This window comes from Chionomys nivalis, chromosome 26 (assembly GCF_950005125.1).
Source record: "Chionomys nivalis chromosome 26, mChiNiv1.1, whole genome shotgun sequence".
Classification (NCBI taxonomy): domain Eukaryota; kingdom Metazoa; phylum Chordata; class Mammalia; order Rodentia; family Cricetidae; genus Chionomys; species Chionomys nivalis.
In genome coordinates this window covers 4,412,640-4,433,352 of record NC_080111.1, presented here as the reverse complement: position 1 = coordinate 4,433,352, position 20,713 = coordinate 4,412,640, and the positions used below count along the sequence as shown (strand labels likewise).

Below are 20,713 nucleotides of genomic sequence, written 5' to 3'. Positions count from 1 at the left end.
AGGTTCCAAGATTACATTCCAGAAATACAACGACCACACATTTACATCTCTGCCCGTGACCACAGCAGCAACCCCTCCAGCAACACGGTTCCTGACAACCTGCTAATGCATCATTGAAGTTTACGCTAGGAAATGCTGTTAGCTGCTCATTTAAAAGAACTCCCTTAACTTGTATCCGTAGTCTCCTTATTTTATCAAAGTAATACAAAACAGCAATTTATTTAACCAGGAATCAGAGGTCAGACTGCATTTAGCTCTGGGATTTATTAAGCTGATAACCCCAACGAACTTTATCACGTAAAGTTTAACTGAAAAAAAAAAAAAAAAAAAAAAAAAACAGGACAAGTGAGGTAATGTCTAACAGCTGGAAACAACCAGAAAAGGGTGGTTAGTCGCATCTACTGAGAGCCATATTCCTCCACAGAAGAGCCAGACAACAGCATTTACCAGTATTAAAAAAAGTCAAACTGCGCATTTCTGTTCCCATACAAAGCTAAAAGTCAATCGTGCACTCCAAACTATTCCAAGAGGAGCCTCAAAGGTGTGTGTGCAATCCCCGTGCAAACAAAGACTGAAGGTATGTCTCAAACTGGACACGTGGACAAACACAACATCATGAACACAAAGTGGAGCGGTATTCAGTCTTTAAGATGAGGGGCCCAGCCCAGGAATGCAGCTCAGAGGAGAGCACTGAACTTCCGCACACAAGGCCAGGTTCAACCTCTTAAATTACAGCTTTAAAAAACGGAGACCGACACACACCACAACACACAACATGATGCATGCAAACATTGGAAAGAGCCGCGCTAAATGAAATAAGCTACTCACAAAATGATAAGATACTGTACACCTGCCCTTAGATGAACTATACAAACTCATAAACACAGAAAACAGAACTGGGGAGGGGCATACACATGCCTGCCATCCTAGAACCTGGGTGGAAGAGGCAGGAGAGTCAGGAATTCTAGGTCATTACACAGTGAGTTCCAGGCCAGTCTAGGATACAGGAGACTCTATCTCGGAAAGGGGAGTAGGGGACAGAGACAGCTCAATCAGGAAAGCACATGTCATGTAAGCATGGGGACCTGAGTCCCAGCCCCAGCATCCATGAAAAGAAGCCAAGCATGGAGTGCAGTTTGTTATCTCACTCCCGAGGACATAAGAACAAGAAGATCCCAGGGGCTCACTAGTTAGCAAGTAAGCTCTAAGCCATCAAGAGTCAAGGGTAAGCTCCAAGCCTATAAGATGTCCTGTCTCAACAGTCAAGGTGAGTTCCATACCTATAAGAAATTCTGTCTCAAAAGTCAAGGTGAAAGCCCCTCTAGACTACAGGCATGCATGCATACACACACACACACACACACACACACACACACATAAACATATACCACAAAAGACAAGAACCAAAGTTACTAAAAACTGAAGAAGTGAAATTGGTATGTTTGTTCAACGGGAACAGTTTCGGTTCGACCAGATACGAAGTCTAGTGACTGGTTCCTCACAATGGGATACATTTTAACTTAGGGCACTGTACATTTAAAGATGGGCCAGAGAGCCAGGAGTGGTGGCGTGTCACACCTCTAATCTAAGTATCTCAGGGGCAGAAGCAGGCAGATAACTGTGAATTTGAGGCCAGCCTGGTCTACATAGCTAGTTCCAGGCCAGCCAGGGCTACATAGTGAGAGCGGGAGAAAAAAAAAGATAAGGTATCAATATTAACATTAGGCGTTGCAGTACATTGAATGTTTATGGTTCTATATATGGAAAGTCTACTCCCGTTGTCCCCTTGTGTTAGCACTGGTAGGTGGGCCTCTTGGAGGTAATTAGATCATAAGGATAAACGATTCATGAATAAAATTATAGGGCTAACTAGTTCCCTTTCAGCCAATCAAAGACACTGCAGGAAGACACCTGCTCGTAACCGAGAACTGGTACCCTAACCACCCCAACACCCGGCACCTTAACCTTGGCCTTCCAGGTTCCAGAATGATGAGAAACACACGCTTGCTGTTTAAGCCACTTAACCCAGGCCATGTTGTTAGAGTAGCTAGAGCTAAGACCCACGTGTTCCGTCACAACACACGTTTTCTCCTGAGCACAGAGGCGTGTCCCCACAGTCCCAGCTACTCGGAGAGCTAGGAGGAACAGGTGGACGAGGGCTCCCTGTAGCCTGGGAGTTGAAGAGCAGCCTGAGCAACATAACATGTCATCCCCAAATCATCCATCCACACATGGATGTCTTTGTACATGGAGACCAGTGTAGAACGTGAACAAGAAGAGGAGACGAATGTGCAAAACCTGGCAAGAAATAAAATTCCTTGCCTCAAGATCTAGAAAGGAAAAAAAATCCAGTCATGGCTACTTTAAAGTTTGAGGTGAGGGGGCTGGAGAAATGGCTCAGTGGTTAAGAGCATTGCCTGCTCTTCCAAAGGTCCTGAGTTCAATTCCCAGCAACCACATGGTGGTTCACAACCATCTGCAATGAGGTCTGGTGCCCTCTTCTGGCCTGCAGACATACACACAGACAGAATATTGTATACATAATAAATAAATAAATATTTTTTTAAAAAAAGAATAAAGTTTGAGGTGAGGAAGGATACTTCTGAGGTAACCAGTAATGACTCACAGGAGTATAGACGCCTAGAACACCCATCAAAAGCCTCACCCAAAGCAACACTCCACAGCTCTGGAAGTCGACAGCAGGGGGACATTTTATGCAAGAAAAAAAATGGCTGTGTCTTCAGACAGTGCTTTATGGCTTTTAATAATGTCTGTTCCAAGTATCCAGTCCACAATGTCATGGCACCCTTGGAGCCAAGATATGACAGCCATGGCAGCTTCAGACACCAGCACTCTGGCAGCTACCAGAGTGAGAATCGCCGTTATTTGACCTGGCAGTCATCTGGGAAAGACCTCCTCTCAAGACTCATCTTTATTAAATGGGCCGCGATGCCCACTCCGTGGGAAGGTGCTTCCCGTACAGATCTAAAAAGTCACACAGCTGCCTAACACTGCGTGCCTGGAGCAGCGGTACCAGCTGCGGCAAGCAAGAGATGGGCCAAGGAGAGCAGCAAAACAACAAAAGGAGATAGTTTCTCTCCAATAGTGGCCTGTGGTGACCTGCGGAAGTGGCTCACCAGTTCCTTCATCCAGATGACCTCACAACATCACAGAAATCAAAGGTTCAGATCTTGGGGACACTTTGAGAACACTGGGGAAACTGCCCAAGCCACCAAACTTACGCATAAGTGAAAAATCCGCAAGGATCTGAAAGGGTCACCTTAGGAGAGGAATACATGTCATTCTGGCAGGATAATGGTGGGGTTGGTGGGTGTGCCCTGTCCAGACCTGGGAGCAGGGCAGGGCACAGTATCAGCACCAACGACACAGGAAAAGTGACTTATGTCTGCATCACAGACCTAAAAGTGCCAAGTAAGTCGGGACAGAGGGTTTGGATTTACATTTTCTATCCAGGAGAGAGATCCAGGTGAAAGAAAGAGCCCAGATGTTGCATGCTATTAACCCATAAGCTCCCCTGCCACACCGAGATGGTCCTCAGAGAAAAAGAGTGGGCTAGTCTGAAACCAGAAGAGGAGACAGCACAGAAGAAAAAAAAACTTACAGCATGGAAACCAATTTAGCATAGAGTAAACTCAATTAGAGGAAGGAAGAAAAAGAGGGAAGGCAGGAGGGAAAGAGGGAGGGGGTGCAATGTAGAAATGAGTGCAAAATTGTTTACAGAGGACATGATTACATACACTCACACAGATTTCACATACACTCACATAGACTTTACATACACTCACACAGACTTCATATACACTCACACAGACTTCATATACACTCACACAGATTTCACATACACTCACACACACTTTATATTCACTCACACAGACTTTACATACATTCACACAGACTTCACATACACTCACACAGACTTCACATACACTCACTCAGACTAAAATTCAGACTGAACCACAGAAGACTGGGAATACTCACAACGGTGCCGAGCACAAAAATAAATTGGAGGGATCATAATTCCTGAATTCAAGACACATTACAAAGCCACGGTAGTCAAAACAGTATGGTTCCTTCGTAAAACAGACCTGTAGACCAAAGTATCAGAATGGAGAGCCATTGAAACTGATGAAGACAATGTGGTCATGACAGCCTCGTCAAAGAATGGTGCTGGGAAAACCGGATGCCCACACACAGACCCTTACCTCACATCACATACAAATTAACTCAAAAAAGAGTAAAGACTTAGACTTAGGATAGAACCTACTGCAAGAGACAGAGAGGAAACTCCCTGAACACTCATCTGGGAATGTCCTCTCAGACCGGACACCAAAGCACACCCCACAGTTACAATGAGACAAATGGGTGGCATCAAATTAAAGCTTCTGCAAGGAACGGCAACAGAGCAGAAAAACAAGCATGTACCTGACAAAAGATTAATGCCCAAAATACATAAACTACTCAAACAACTAGTTAACAGAAGATACAAATCAACAACTTTGAAGGGCACCCAAAGAATCAAGTAGACAGTCTCCAAAAAGACCATGGCCTCTACATCCATGCATAAGTACATACAACAGCATGCACACACAGAAACACACACACACACATGGACTATCATATGACCAGTAATTAACAATCCCATCCTTGGATATTTATCCCAAAGAAATGAAGTCAGTATCTTGAAGATATAAATACATTTCCATGTAGTTACCGTGTCGTTATTGCAACATTATTCTCAACAGCCAAAGTGTTCACCAGTGAGTGGATGGAGAAGGAGATATGCTGTATATATGTGTATACACATATGTATGATAGCCTACTATATGTGTATATGTGTGGACATATGCTCACTCTTACAAAAGAAGGAAAAGTGGACGCCTACAACACCACAAATGAACCTTGAGACACTATATGCAGTGAAACAAGCCAGGCACAATGATAAACCCTGCACAGCGTTATCCGAGTAAGGAGTCTAAACAATGAGACTTGCAGGCTGGAGACACAGCACAGCAGGAAGAGTCCTTGCTGCTCTTCCAGAGGATCCACACATGATTTCCAGCACCAATGGTGAGCAGCTTACAAATAAACGCCTATAACTCTTCCATGGAATCCCATGTCCCTTTCTGGCTTACACAGGCATTCACATACCTGCAGCATTACACACTTACACACACACACACACACACACAGAGAGAGAGAGAGAGAGAGAGGAGGGAGGGAAGAAAGAGAAATGAAGAATATAATTGTTTAAAGTAAACCATTCGACTTATTAAACTATTGAGATTTTGGTCAGCTAAAAGTAAAATAATTTTACAATTACACAAGAAAGAAAATAACTAAATTCTCTTCAACAAAAGTGTGACTCATTGCCAGGTGTGGAGGTACACATCTGTAATTTCAATTGTTAAGCAGGGGCTGGGGAGACCACAGACATGAGTTCCTCTGTAGCTACACTGGTCGTTCAAGACCAACCTAGGCTGCATAGGGAGATCCTAGCCCAAAAAAGAAAAAGAACAAAGTATGACCCATCCATATTTCATAATGCTTCATATTTTTGTTTCCAAACAGCAGTTTTAGAGTATATGAATTATCTTTCAATAAGGGTGTTAATATTTAAACTAGCAGGGGAAATGAATTCCTATAGAAGAGTTCTCTGCATTATAATCACTTCTGCTCAACAGACACTCACCGAGCCAGACCATGCCAAGTGCTCCCTCAAAGGCTGCCCTTGCCCTTGGGGAATTTGCTTGAAGAAGAAATTAATGAGTAGCAAACCCCCAGACAAGGTTCCGACTCTCCTTCCTACTTCCACACACGCAGCGGCGGGCCCTGCAGGTTAGCAGTCACCTAGAGCCAACTACCAGTGACGAGAAATCCTGACTCAGCATCTCGTCAGCACACGCAGGGGTGAGCTACAGTCTGGGGCCATGACTTCCTGCTGCAGTGTGTGACTCAAACGTGTCAATGCCTGCTTCCCCCCAGGTCTCTATTTCCTTGCTTCTGCCTCCATCCTGAACTTGGCTCCTTGCCTGCTTCTACAAGACCTGGGCCTTATTTCTTACAGTACCTCCATCATGTGTTCAAAACACTACTGCAGTCCTGGAGGTGAGTTGTCAAAGCAAATGTAGCTCCCTTATTTTATGGCTTTTAATGCCTTTCGCTTAACAAAGACCCCTTCCGCTCACTAGGTTCGAAACACTGTTTGATGCCTTGCACTGACTCCATCAATGTAGGCAGAGGCTGCTCATTCGTTCCTGGCCGCTCAGACCCAAAATAAACACACAGAAACTGTATGAATTAAAACACTGCTTGGCTTATTAGCTCAGGCTTCTTATTAACTAACTCTTACATCTTAAATTGACCCATTTCTATTATTTTGTATTTTACCACAAGGCTCATGGTTTACCAGTAAGGTTTCGGGCGTCTGTCTCCTTTAGCGGCTACATGGCGTCTCCTAACTCTGCCTTTTTTTTTTCTTCTTCTATCTCTGCTTGGAATTCCCACCTTACTCTATTCTACTCTGCCATAGGTCCAAAGAAGATTCTTTATTAACCAATGGTAATAAAACATATTCACAGCATACAGAGGAAAATCTCACACCAAGGATTGCCATCATCTGATCCATGCTGCTGAGTCTGAAGAGAGTTGTAAACCAGACACAGGCAACATGTGAATTTTCTTTGGCATGAACTGCTCCAGAAGTATTTTAATTACTTATTAATGAGCTGCATTCAAGATGTCATACACACATACATTCTTAGCTTCCATTTTTCAGAAATCTGGCACCAACGGTGCAAGCCAAGTAATGACCTCCCCACCCACTTTGATGAGTATGCAGGTGTGATCCATGGGTTCCCAGGCACAATGCATCCAGCTGGGTTCACTTGTCAACAGCTAATTCTGAAGACTAGGAAGTCTGAGAAAATTCAAGGCCTGGAAGCTGTGCTTGCTGCCCAGAGGAAGGTCTCTCCCTTCATTACCAGGTTTAAGCAGCAAATTCCTATTCCTCTACCCCTTCCAACCTCTGCTGGTCTTTCATTAGCACAGCTTCTCTCTCTTCCTGTGACACCGCTAACATCCGCCCATCATCTACAACCATGAGTAACTCTACAGCATCTTCCAACCTCAGAGCTCCTGCACAGGGCATCATAGCTCCAGGCCACGAGGTGGGAATCACAGATGAGATCTCACCCACAGATGAGATCTCATGCACAGACCAGTGAACACTTCCTTTCGAGGGGCTCTTTGTTTTGAAATAAATGTCTTTCCTAAACTTTTGAATTCCAGTGAATTTTTCAAATGCCTCTCCAAATTTATCAAGAAACTCAATAGCAAAAAAAGTCTGATTTTAAGATGGACAACAGATCTAAAAAGACTCAAGAAGATAGATATATAAATAGCAAACAAATACATACAAAATGTCCAACGGGGCTATGTAAATCAAAACCACAATGAGATATCACTCATTCCCCCAAAGAATGACTATCATTAAAAAGACTAAAGATAACAAGACTCATGGATCAATTAGAAAAAGGAGGTAGAAAGATTGTAAGAGCCAAAGGGAATGAATGACTCCAAGGGAACAGTATCTTCCAGACATAACAAGATGCTGCACGTATGAACTCAGAGACTGTGGCAGCACACATAGGGCCTATACAGATTCAAGCCAGATGGAGTCTTAGCCCTGAGACAGAGAGGTGGACACAGGGTCACACCCTTCACCAAAAAGTTATTTGCAATTTACATCTGCTAGCAAAGGGAAAAACAACTTTCTTCATAAAGTGTCAACTAAGTATATCAACCAAACTCATGGCAGGCCCAGGCCCAGCTAACACAAAATAAGCTCAGCAATATTTTGTTTTGTTTTGTTTTGCATGGGCATTTGTTTCTTGTTGGTTTTTTGCTTGTTTTGAGTTTTGTTTTGGTGTGTGTGTATGTGAGTGAGAGAGAGAAAGAGAAAGAATGAAGTTGGCTAGTAAGTAGGAGAGAAGGATCTTGAAGGAATTGAGAAAGGCAAGAACATAATTAAAATATATTGTATGTAAAATAAATACATTTTTGAAGATAACAAGTGCTGGAGACGATGTGTTAAAATGGGGAACCCTTTCGCAAGAAAAGCCATACGAAGACTTGTTTTAAAACTAAAAAAGAGCTACCAATGATCCAGAAATTCTAATACTGTGTATGCATCCAAATTAACCCCCAAGTTCATTGCACCAATGTGGACAAGGCCAAGAAATAGAAACAACATAAGTGTTCATAAACCGATAAATGAATAAAGAAAATGTGATACCTAATCAAGAAGCACTTTGTGGCTATAGAAAGCAAGAAACAGCATCACTGCGGCAACATAGGTGGAGCTGCAAACCATTGCGTGCAGTAAGATAAGCTAAGTCTAGAAAGACAAGGACTGGATGCTCTTACTCACAGGGAGACTCTAGAAGAGCCGACATCACAGGAGTTGCGAGTAAGATAAGAGTCATCAGATGCTGGGTAGGGGACAGGAAGAGATGGGGAGAGAGTGGTGGACCATAGTCAGCTGCAGTTGACAGGAGTTAGGTCTGGTGTACTGTTAAGCAGTGGGCTCACTACACGACAGTGATGTGTCGGCCAGAACTTGAGGGTAAAACCCTATTGTGGAAGACACTGCACATTTCGGAAACAGAACCTAGAGAGATGAGGCTGGTACCAACTGGGAAACCTCCTCCCTAAGGACTGTCAGAAGGTGCCATGTGTGTGCTAGGGAAGAAACATCATCAATCGTCTATCTACGAATCCTGTAAACTACAAGACTTGCCTAGAAAGATAACCTCAACAGCAACAGCGTAACAGTGGCACATGGCTGTCCAATCAGATGTGAGAACCACTCAGTGGGAGGGAATTTCTGCCTGCTACTGTAAACCTAGGCAAAAACTCATCACTACAGACATCCTAGACTTTAAAAGAAAACTCACTACTATAATTGTACTAAATTAACACAGTTCCTAACCTTCTAAATACTTAATGTTTATATTCTCAGATAACTAACTATTGCCCTCCCCCATTAAAGAGGTTTCTCTTAGCTACGGAGAACCTCAACTGGTCAAAACACAGAAGACAAATGACTGTGGAAGGTGTAAGCCCCATGGGACATTTGTAACATATTCCCTATGGTGAAGACGTCACTAGAAAGACCGCAAGAACCAAAGGATGCCAAGGACCGCTGCAAGATGGCGCTTTCTGGATATGACGGGGATGGTGCATCCATGCACTCTCAAGAATACGGTTGCCTGCACAAGACCTGGGCCAGTACATGCGCACACACTGTCATAGCAACATAGCTAGGGGAAAGACTCACAAGACTGAAGAGCTAGAAGCAGTCAGTAGCTGCTTAGCGGGGAGAGTTGGTTTCCTTTAGGGATGATCTCCCCAGGAGGTCACCTGTGTCTAAGTAGTCAGCTCTAAACCCACAGACATACTGACAGCATTAAATGAACTCAGTAGGCTTCAGGCACACTGTGTGTCTGTCTGTCTGTAATTATAGAAGAAGTCGTGAATTCAGGAGGAGAATGAGGCATGGAAACACAGGAAGAACTAGAAGGGGAGACTGGAGAGGTGAGAATGTTGTGGGCACAGTGTATTTATGTATAAAATTCTCAAAACATGACTTTTTAGAAACTTTCAAAGAGATAAATGTTTGAGGAAATAGGTGTGCTAAACTCTACGTACCAAGACACATTAACCCGTGGTGCATACAGCTGTGCATTATAGACAGTTAACAAGAGTATTTAATAAGTAAAGGAAATATGGAATATGGTAAGGAGCAGGTCCTGATTCAGTAGTTCTGGCAGAAAGCCCGAGAATGACGCAGACACTGCTGGCTGTAAGCCTCTTTTGACAGCAAAGAGCCAAGAGACCGTTGATGGAAGGCTTCTGAGAGAGAGAGTCATGTAAAGGACTTAGACCTCCAAATCACATTCTGTCTTTTTTAAAAGACAAAAATGCTCACCTTTTAGCATTCTGTGCCAACTTAACATCTGATTTACATAAATAGTTGCCTTTCATAAAGATCCACCTGGAAGAAACTGATGGTTCCTTTAGCTATTAGACACTGAGTTATTGTATAGTCTCTATGTGATCGATACGGGGCATTATACAGAGCATTGGCGAGACTTCCATGTGTTCACAATGATTACAAATCTAGAAAACAGACTCTCCAAATGGGAAACAACTCTCCAAAACAGCAAGAGGACTAAATCTTAATGGCTAATAGATGAATAAAAAGCATTGGAACCAAGAAGAAAAATGTCAAACTAAATTCAGTGATTGTTCAATGAAGAAAAACCAAGGGTTCTGGACTAGCATTAAACAATAACCATCACTACAAAGAAGTCATTAGACCAAGGGCAACGACTCCATCTTTACCATAGTCCGAAGAGGAAAGGGAAGAGATGGACCTTCCTAAGGGCAGGGGTTAAATATAAGTGTGCGCGTTACCTGTTGGCTGGAGCAGTGGGTTGAGAAAAGCACCCGACTTTCCTTCTAGACTTGGCTGTCTTGCCCTGGACAGCACCTGCCAAACCTGGTAATACAGGGTATGAGCTCGGAATGCCTTTTCTAGCTAAAAGATGCCGACTCCAACTCCTGGCTTAACAGAGCGGGAGGGGAGGGGAATGATGAGTGAGAATGGAGAAACGGGGGAGGCAGACACACAGAAAACCTAGGACTGTAGTAAGACCACTGGGGACCGTTCATCATTTGTACATAGGTAAGGCCTTGGACAACACAGACCACGTCCTGTACTAGTTGGCGCCAAGCCCATTTTGCCAAAGCAATACAATAAGGCAAAAGTATACGAAAGGTCCTCTCGTTTGTCATACACACACACCCCGCTTCCCACCTGCCTCTGTTCCCACCTAGTAAGAGCCCCCACACACACACACACCTCTCTACATGCTCTCAAATACGCAGTATTCTCTTTCCTGTCTTTTCATCACCACAATCTGCCGGTTCTGTTCTTTGGAGCACCTAGTCTTCTATTGACTCAATGAAAAATACTCTGTATTGCTTGAAAGACTATCCCTGGCTGAAAATATTACTCCTCTAATCCTTTTGGGTCACTCAGACCTTCAACGCTAGGAAAAGAAATCCACATTGAAGCTTGCGGTGTGCTGGGTTAGTTGTTAGCAATCCCCGCCCCCCCCCCTTTAGTTGTGAGCGATTCCTACCCTTGTTATGGTTTGCTGTGAGCCAAGGGTACCACTGAGACAAGAACTGGAGAGAACAGGAGTCAGTTTGCGACACCATTGTGATAAGAACTTGATAGACACACCTATCTTACTCCGCAGATAAACTATCAGCCAAGCACCTGTTCAGACAGTGTCCATCAACATGGAGAAGTATCTGTATCCCTAGCCGTCAGTGCTCACAGTACATCCTCAGTTCTGAGAACACAATTTGGCTGCCACCACGATCTTCAAGCTTGGTTTCAGTGTTTCCTCAAGATGAGGAAGTGCCGCATGCCCCCTTGGAAACTGGTAGCGTGTGGCTGGCTTATAGCTACCGTTCACAAGGCCTCTGCATTCTTTGGTCAGCAAGGCAGGTTAGAAGGTAAAGATGGAAAGACTCTTGCCATGCCTTCAAACATGGCAACCTGAGTTTGCTCTCTGGGATCCCGAGAAAGGTGACAGGAGAAAGCTGTGACCTCCACATGTGCACCATGGTGCGCACACACACACATACACACATACACCATCACCTACACCGCCGCCACTGCCGCTATCGCCACATTCTTGTACGTATCTAAACCAGGGCTCTGCCGGTCCCCTCTGAAGCATCTTTTCTAATTCCATAGGCGATGGCTAACCAGAAGGGAAATCCCATCCCTTGAAGCGTAAGTAGCCAAGCCTCACCAGGCACTCCTCCCAGAACTAATGCCAAAAGCTGATTCATGCCCACAGGGCACGAAGCTTCACCCGAGCATCAAATGAAATAAACATCTGCTATCACGTACTCGACCCTACTCTTCCACACTCTTCCAGCAGTGTGGTCCAGCGACCAACCACAACGTTCCACAGAGAAATTTGGTTAAAAACATCTGGTTTCTAAGGAGAATGTCTGTCTTTAACTTCCCAGCTGATCATCCAAGTGTCTCTTCAAGAAGATGCCCATACTTTGTTCCCACCACAAGAGTGCCTTAGTAAGACTTAGTAGGGCTACGGTCCCCGACAGGCCCTTAGTAACATAACACATGGAACTTATTAGAGAAGCATTATTATGGCTTGTCCTGGAAAAACTCAATGGTATAACAGAGAAGCCACTGTCCTTTGTTTGAAAATGACACAAGAACACCCAATGGCTTCACGCCACTATTGGACAGAGTTTCATAATAGGAATTGATTAAGGATTTGCTCCCAAAAGAGACCAGGAATGAATGGATGGCTAAACTCACAGATAATTGCTTTGAGTTTGTCGTTTTTCCATAGGCACGACACGGAGTCCCTTCTTCTAATGCATAGAGATTCACATTGTATATCTGTCTCGATATTCATGTCCCTAAACATGCTGATGACTCACTGAACCGGGGCATTTAGATCACGACAGGTTGAAGACCACTTCAGGGTATAGAACTTTCTACTTGAAGAGTTGGGTGGTCCTCAAAATGTTTCAGACAGAGAGCATTTCTGATTTCAGAATTCAAATTGGATATTCTCAACCTGCTATTTTCATCACAATGGTTACACTTCTGGGGATTTTTGAATGACTGGTCAAACTTTATGAAGTAGAAATACAACTTAATAATAGCAACAGTAAGGGCCTGGAATGTAGCTCAATGGTAGCGTTTGCCTAACATGCATGAAGTCCTGAGTTCCGTTTCTAGCTACACATGCACACACATGCACACACACGGAAGTGGAAGAGATAGAAATAGTGAAACATACTTTAACAATGAAAAACTAAACAAATAATATAGAGTGCATATTAAACATGAAGTAGACCATTAACAAAATACTGATCGGTAGTCTTCTTTATATTATGAGGGGTTTTACAAAAATACAAAAGGGGACTGGAGAGAGGACTCCACAGTCAGGAGCCCCGGTTGATCTTCCAGAGGACCTGGGGTCGATTTCCATCACCCACATAACTCCAGTCTTAGGGAATCTGATCCCCTCTCCTGACCTCCACAGACACAGCACACACATGGTGCACAGACATACATGCAGGCAAACGATCCATACACACACAATAAAAAAAAATAAGTGTTAACAATGTTTTTAAAAGATATAAGAGAATGCCTGGTAAAGTGATAACTGCGCTCCTATCTCAAGGCCCTACAGAAGCCCTACCAGCCCATGTTACTTCTCCGACCTCACTGCTGATCTCTACCCTTCCTCTCGGGTACCTGCAGAGGATCCTACTGTTCTCCTTGTGGTCTCTGAACACATCTAAACACAGACCACCCTACAGGCCAGACACGCGTACTGGCCGCTCCCTCTGCCTGCAATTCTCGACGTCTGTGCACATAAGCAACTTCTCTTACTTCCGTCGAACTCTCCTCCGCTTGAGGTCATTTTCTCCGTGAGGCGCACTCGGCCACGTCTGCCCATTCTCCTATCCTACACCATTTTCTTTTCTATTTGACTATTTTAACTATCCTGGTCTTCAACAGAACCAAAACTCCACATGGTTAGCACCCATTGTTTTGTTCTCTGGCAGACAACCAGCACCAACATCAGACACCAACTCATAAAAACCAAGTTGAATGAATAAATGAACAAATGAAATTCTTTCTTTTCCTCTGTAGCCACCAATCTGTGTGTACAGATCTTTCTTTAAGACTTAAACGGAAAATCGCAAGCTATCAAAATTTTAAGGAAAGACATTACAGTCACAAACAGCGTTAAAGCCAGACAAGGTCAAGAGTTTTTAAAGTTTGGCGAGACTAATTACAGAGAGTTACTTTAAAAGCCAATCCATGAAAGAAATTAAGTATGCAATTTTCTAATGACCACACTTTCTTAGTGATTTGTTTTATCCATACAATAGATAAATTTACAGATAATCTGCCAACATATACAAGCACACACAAGTTGAACGAATCCAGAAGTAACTAAGGGTATTTTTCCGTCAGGCAACTTTCTTCATATAAAAGCCAGCAATCTGAAATCCAGGTGTGGCAGTGTATGCCTATAATCCTAGCACCTGGAGGACTTCAAGTTCCAGGCCAACCAATGTTACATAAAAGACTCAAGTTCACATTTCTTTTTTAGACTTAGCTACTCTTTTTATACGCGCGCGCGCGCGCGTGTGTGTGTGTGTGTGTGTGTGCGCTTGCCTGGGTTTGTACACACCACATCATGAATTTGCCTGTGGAGGCCATAAGATGATGTTGGATCCCCTGGAACCAGTGAGCCACCTGATTGGGTGCTGGGGACGAACCCTAAGTCTACTGCAAGAACAGCAGGCACGCAACTGTTGAGCCATCTCCCCAGCTCCCCAAGTTCATGATTCGAATCATAATTAGGAAACCATGCTGGTTTCCCTGGAATAATGTTTAATCTTGGCTGTCAATTTACTGGAATTTTAAGTCACCATGGAAATGAACCTCAGTCACATCTGGAAGGGAGTTTCTAGACGGGTTTGTGATGCAGTGAAACTCACCCTAAATACAGAAGAACAAGTCCATGGGCTGGGGTCCGGGCCCAGAGAACATAAAGGAGATGTCAGAAGGACAGGAGTATTCATTACTCTCTGATTCCTGGCTGTGGATACAATGTAGCCCACTACCTCAAAAAGTCCACCTTCCCCACCAGGATGGACTACATTCCCTTTAACTAGAAACCTAGTAGACCACTCCTTCTTTAAGTCAGGTATTTGAGCATAGCAACAAGAAATGTAACTCAAAAATGTGAACAAGTCCAGTTGGTTGCCTTGATGCGCTTTCCAGTCCGTACCACATTTTACTCACAAAAATGTCCTTGGCTGGAAAAAAAAATACTTAGTCATCATATTTATAAAGGAGATAAATAAATTTCATTCTTATTCAGACATGCTGGCCAAGCTCTTAAGGACTTTGGTGGACTGAGTGCTGGGAAGAAGAGAACCATAATTAATACCTGCTGGCCAGCACTGCAAACCAGCCGTTCCAGACAGACACGTTCTTCAGCCGAAGCCACGGGAACAGGAGCCATGGACTTCATACATACAAAGCCCAAACCCTCATCAGGTTACTTGCACAATGAAAATTTGCCCGGGATGTATTGATGCACCAAATATTTTCTTATGGGCTCCCTGTGAAAGGCTGAGACCAAAATCCAACTGGAGACAGAAGAGACAGGAAACAAGGGCTCCCCTATTGTTCTAGGGGACTACAAGAATGTGGGAGTCAAGAATAAACTGAAGCATCTGTGTTCTGGACTCTGAGGAAACATCCAAGGACTGTGTCTAACATTGGATGGTGAAAACGGGCATTCAAGTGTGTACGGGCCACGTACACATTCAATCTACCAGCAAGTGTTGGAGCAACTGTCCTTTTGTCTTCCGTACTACGTCTTTTTCCTTTGCCTTTTCCAGGTTCCAACACCTTCTTATTTTTTTACTGAATATTGAAGAAGGACCTTAAGCAAGCTCAAAATCTGGTGTCAGCTAGGTATGGTGAGACACAGTATTTGGGAGGTTAAAACAAGAGGGCCTTGAATTCAAGGCCAGCCTGGGGCTATATAGCAAGACCCTGTCAGAAAGGAAGGAAGGAAAGAAGGAAGGAAGGAGGGAGGGAGGGAGGGAGGGAGGGAGGGAGGAAGGAAGGAGAAAAGGAAGGAAGGAAGGAAGGAAGGAAGGAAGGAAGGAAGGAAGGAAGGAAGGAAGGAAGGAAGGAAAAGGAAAGGAAAGCTGGGGTCAAGAGAAGACACCCTAATTTCCAGAGTAATCCCATAATTTTATCACCCAAATTTTTAAAAGTAGAGAAAAGTTAGTAGCGACAACATGGTACCATCACAGCAAACCAGAAGGTCTGGTCACTCTTCTAACCTCTCCTTCATATCCTTCTCATCCTGATGCAGCTTCCCGGGCCTGAAGAAGCAGCCCTGCCCCTGCTGGAGCAACTAAACTTCATGCCCAGGCCTACAACAGCAAAGTATCGTAGGCTGTTAGTCCCTGTCCAACAAACCATGCATAACGATCCTATACCTCCCACCCCCACTCTCATCCCATCCCCCTAGCCCATCTCCCCATTAAGCAGGTAGCAATTCCCTACTGAGCACCACAACAAGCCAGGTCCAGGGCAAGCCCATGCCAGGAGCACTTTTTTTTTTCAAAAAAAAAGCAATTCACAACAGAGATGTCCACCACATGAGGCCACAGACATCAGGACACAAACTGAATATCAAAGATTTAAGATACCAGATTGCTAACAGATAACATTGATAACAGTACATTCAACAGCAGGCAGAGGCCCAAAGTCATCCCTCCTACAAAACACAGTCCCCAAGAAAGAATGCCATTGTATCTGTACTCAACTATAGTAACAAGCTGGGTTTCTTTTTCATTTGCTGAGGTCAGCAGCAGTTCTGCAAAAGATTCTGAAAGGAGTAAGAACGAATGTTTCCCTCCTTAGAGCACACTGCCCGAGTTCTTCAGAGCTAAGCTCTTTATGTCAAGTCCCTTGTTCACCTCAGTCAAACAGCACTTGACCATTAAATTTAGTCTTTGCTAAATATTTGCTAAAATATTTTCCCTCGCATGCATAACAAGGAAGAACCGACGTTTGATCCAGTTGCAATCTAGAGCACAAAATCTTCAGAATCAGAAAACCTACAGCTAGACGATCAAACGTTCACAAGATTTGGAGTTCCTCTCTGGCAGTACAATGCTTCAGGGAGATCTACTGCCGAGAGGCACGGCACCCACCCCACCCCCCACCTCTGCTGGGTGTCAGAGTGAAACAAATATCTAGGCACAGGTAAAATCATCACGGAAGTAATGTCCATAGTTGAGAGTTTGGGGGCAAAGGCTGGAGGTCAGGAAACCACCAAGGAGAAAGAAAAGGAACTAATTCAAGCAGATGCAGATGAAACTAAAGTCCTTGAGGCTTGGAGACATCATGAGTCCAAGATACCAAATATCCCCAAAGATCAAGAGGAGTGGGACTAGCTCTCTTCACAAGTGGTAAGATACTTTGAAGTTCAAAGGCAACTGTGTTGCTGTAACTGTTGAAACTGTCTTACCTATGCCAGTCAAGTAATAAAACAAACAATTCAGTGATGAGTTGCTAAACGTTGAAAAGAACGAAATTATGTAGGTTGTTGGCTAACAAATGTCCCCTTTAAGAGGTCACAATTATGTCTTTATCGCCTTTCACCCCACTTGGTTCCGCCTCCCAACAATCCAGCAGACACTCTCTGAAGTGCACAATGCCCCTTTCTGCCTGGCTCCTCTTGTCAGCTAGGGACACCATCTGTCCTGCACTATAAAAACAATCTCTGCAGGGATCTTCTGAGGACCAAACAGATTAGCAGCATCCAGATCTTGACACCATTAATAACAAACACTCCCATCAGATTAGGACTCTTGCACTCGGAACTCCAGAGACAAAACTTCAGAACTAAGCTTGCCTTGTTTGTCAGCGATGGGGGTTGGCATTTTAAAGATGACCTCTTGGCACATAAAGCCATCTGTTGGGGGGAGGGCGGAGGGAAAAGAGAGAGGCGGACTGACTCTCTAGGGCAATAGAAGAAATGAGCCCTTCAGGGGATAGGAGAAGCAGTAAAAAGAAAATCCTATTTACAAGACAAACAAATACATCAAATTTCACAATATCTAATAAAAGACTACTAAAATTACTCATCTTTCTTCTAAATGACAAAGAACACACAGACACAGAAACTATTCAAGAAAAAAAAAGGAAAAAACCAAGTTACACACTTCGGCAAAGACATACGTACAAGAATTCCAAGTTGCCATGACTCTAGAAGACCAAAGCAGAAATCTTATCCACAAAGGCTAAAGGCCGCGGTGAAGTTTGCCTCTCGTCCACCTCTGTCCATACGATCATCGAAGCTGTCCTTTTCCAAGTTTATTATTGACTGAACCCTTCTCACTCTACTCGTGAGCTCCCTGTGCTGACTCCAAAGACTCCCAACTCGAAAAGGAATAACTGGGCCGGTGACGGTGTTCCTAAAATTAATCATAATAAGCAGCTGAGCTCCGCTACCGGGAGAAGACTAGGCATAGGGAGCCAGACCTCTGCAGCCGCACGTCCTCCCAAACGTCTACGTCTAAATCTGCAGCCCGGGTTTCCTCCAGGCCCCAGGCTCCAGCCGAGGATGCTCACCACACATTCCAAACCGAAGGCAAATGAAGCCTCCTCTCCCTCCGAGTGATGCTCGCCGGAGCCCCCAAGTCCCAGCTCCCCGGAATCACCGAATCAGCACGCAGCCGGTCCCCGGGCGCTTCGGGAGCAGAATGTCAAATGAATGACCGCGCCAGGGCGCGAGGGAGCGAGACAAAGCCGCCGCCCGCTACCTGCGGCGCGAGCGCCGGGCCCGGGCCGCGCACTCACCTGGGCGGGAGGGCGGGCTGCGGGTGGGAACGGGGCCGAGGCGGGAGCGCGCCCCGCAGTCGCCGCCAGCCGCCAGTGCGCGCCGCGGAGAAGGCGGCCGGCCAGCCGGGCAGGCGAGCGAGCTTGCAGCTTGCAGCTTGGGGCTGCGGCGGCGGCCGCGGCCACCGAGCCCACTCGGCTCCCGAGGCCGGCGACCGTCTCAGCGGCCGTCCTCGGCTCGCCTTGGCGCCGGCATCCCCGCACGGCCGCGACCCTCGGCGCTCCGGAGGTGACTCTGCGCCGCCGCCCACCCGCGGTTACGCCGCGCGAGCCGCCAATTGTGTCGAGTCAGCGGCGGCGGCGGGCGGCGGGGACGCGCGGAGCCACGTCTCCCCGCTCTCGGGGCCCCGGGCGCCCGTTCCTCTCGCTCTCCAGGCGTCGCCCGCGAGCCGCGCACCAGCTGCCCGCGGCCCCTCGCCGTCGCCCGCCCCTCCCCGCGTCGCCCCGGGTCCCCGGCCGGCTTGCTCACCTCCAGCCGCGCCGCCGTGTCCGCTGGACGCCCGGGCGGCATCGGCTCGCACCGCGCTGGGGGCGCAGGGAGCGCGCGGGGGAGGGGGGGAGGGACCTGCACGTCGGGGACCCGAGAGCCTGATCGAGCAGAGCCCGAGAGAAGCGGCCAGAGCCGGGCAGCGGGGACCTCCCTCAGGACGGCGCTCCAGAGCAGAGCGGGGCGGGTGCTGCTGCGGAGCGAAGGACGTGAGCCTTCCTAGAGGCTTCGCGAAGGATGAAAGGGAACCGCTGAGGTCATGGAGACAAATCTCTTCCTAAATTCCTCCCGAAAGCTGAGTCAGGGGCGTCATGCCTCAGTTTCCCCATCTGTAAGAACAAGAGAGATAACACACATGTCGCACACAGACACGGGGTGGGGTCAAGATGAAAAATGTATTATTAAGATCTCATTTGACTTAGAGAGGACACTAAAAACTAAATTTTGCTGTACAGATACTTGGCATTTCCCATGTGTGTTTTCTGCAGCATCTTCTTTGAATCTCCTTTTAGAAAATAAAAATAATAATGTAAGGTTGAAATGTAAGACTATGTATGCCCCCACAGTACTTACATGGTGCCTATCTAGACATGGCAGAGCTACTTGGTTTGTAGATTAACTACATTTATGCAGGAAGAAAATACTTCTTCACCCCGAATTATGGATGTGCATACTCTTTGAATGTGGGTGCTCAGTATTGTGTGTCTCCCAACGCTCATTTTCTTAGTAAAGGAGGTTCATATAGGTCTCTCACACACAATGAGTTTTTGAGGTTCCCAGATGCTGGCAGATCCTTAGACAATCCAGCCATCATCTTCTAGACCACAGTGTTTGGCTGGGGGAAGGGGGACATATTAGTCCAAAAATTCAGTGTGGTGCTTTCTTCGGATCTGTTCAGAAAAACGTAAAACTATTCAAACTAGTATCACTAAAACTGGAAGCTTTAAACTCGGCAACAAAGACCACTAGAGTCCCCAGGATGTCAACGTGGGGAAGAGAGGTTGAGATGAAGATGAGGGTGCCTGGCCCCGGAAGGGATCAAACGTGTCCAGTCAATCAGTTTAATTTACGTTCGGTCACGGGTCATAAGAAAAGCCATGCTGCCCCTGTCCTTAGATGTGTCGTAGCAGGCATCACTGATGGACCAGGCGTCCACTAAAGGTCCAATTCCAGTCCTATTGACTCGGGGTCAGCCTCCTCTGCGATAGGAATCCCGTGGGATGCCGTGAGCCAATCTCTACGGTTTAGACCCAGGAGTCCTGCAGCTGCAACCCTTAGCATCCCACACTGACTGACCACGGTCACGACCTTTCTTTTAACTAAAAAGGACAGCAATGAACACAGGCTAAGTGGATGTCCCGGGTCGTCATTGTTGGGGACTGGGTTTTTTTTTGTTTTTGTTTTTGTTTTTTTGTTTGTTTTTGAGGTATTGTTATCCTTAGAAAGCAATCTCAGCTGTCTAAAACTTCCAAATATATCGACCACGGTGACTGAAGTGACAAAACTTACTTGACTATGCATTTTTATAGCAAAATCATCCTAAAATTGTAAGACTTCCATGCCTGACTGCCACCACCATCCGTGTAGGTTGCCCCTGATCTGGGTCCCAGCCTTTTCTTGTCCCTCTCATT

At 45.5% G+C, this 20,713-nt stretch overlaps 1 protein-coding gene across 2 annotated transcripts in view; it reads right to left on the bottom strand.

Annotated features, from left to right (window-relative positions):
* Hecw2 (HECT, C2 and WW domain containing E3 ubiquitin protein ligase 2) overlaps nucleotides 1-18,810 on the bottom strand; it is a 294,060-nt gene extending 275,250 nt beyond the window's left edge. The window contains exon 1 of one of the 2 annotated variants that reach the window (XM_057758416.1): nucleotides 18,557-18,810. The gene's annotated coding sequence lies outside the window, so the exon portion shown is untranslated. Of the gene's footprint in view, nucleotides 1-17,939; nucleotides 18,494-18,556 lie in introns of those variants that run through there. The other variant, XM_057758415.1, reaches the window with a different exon arrangement.
* Nucleotides 18,811-20,713: the final 1,903 nt, after the last annotated feature.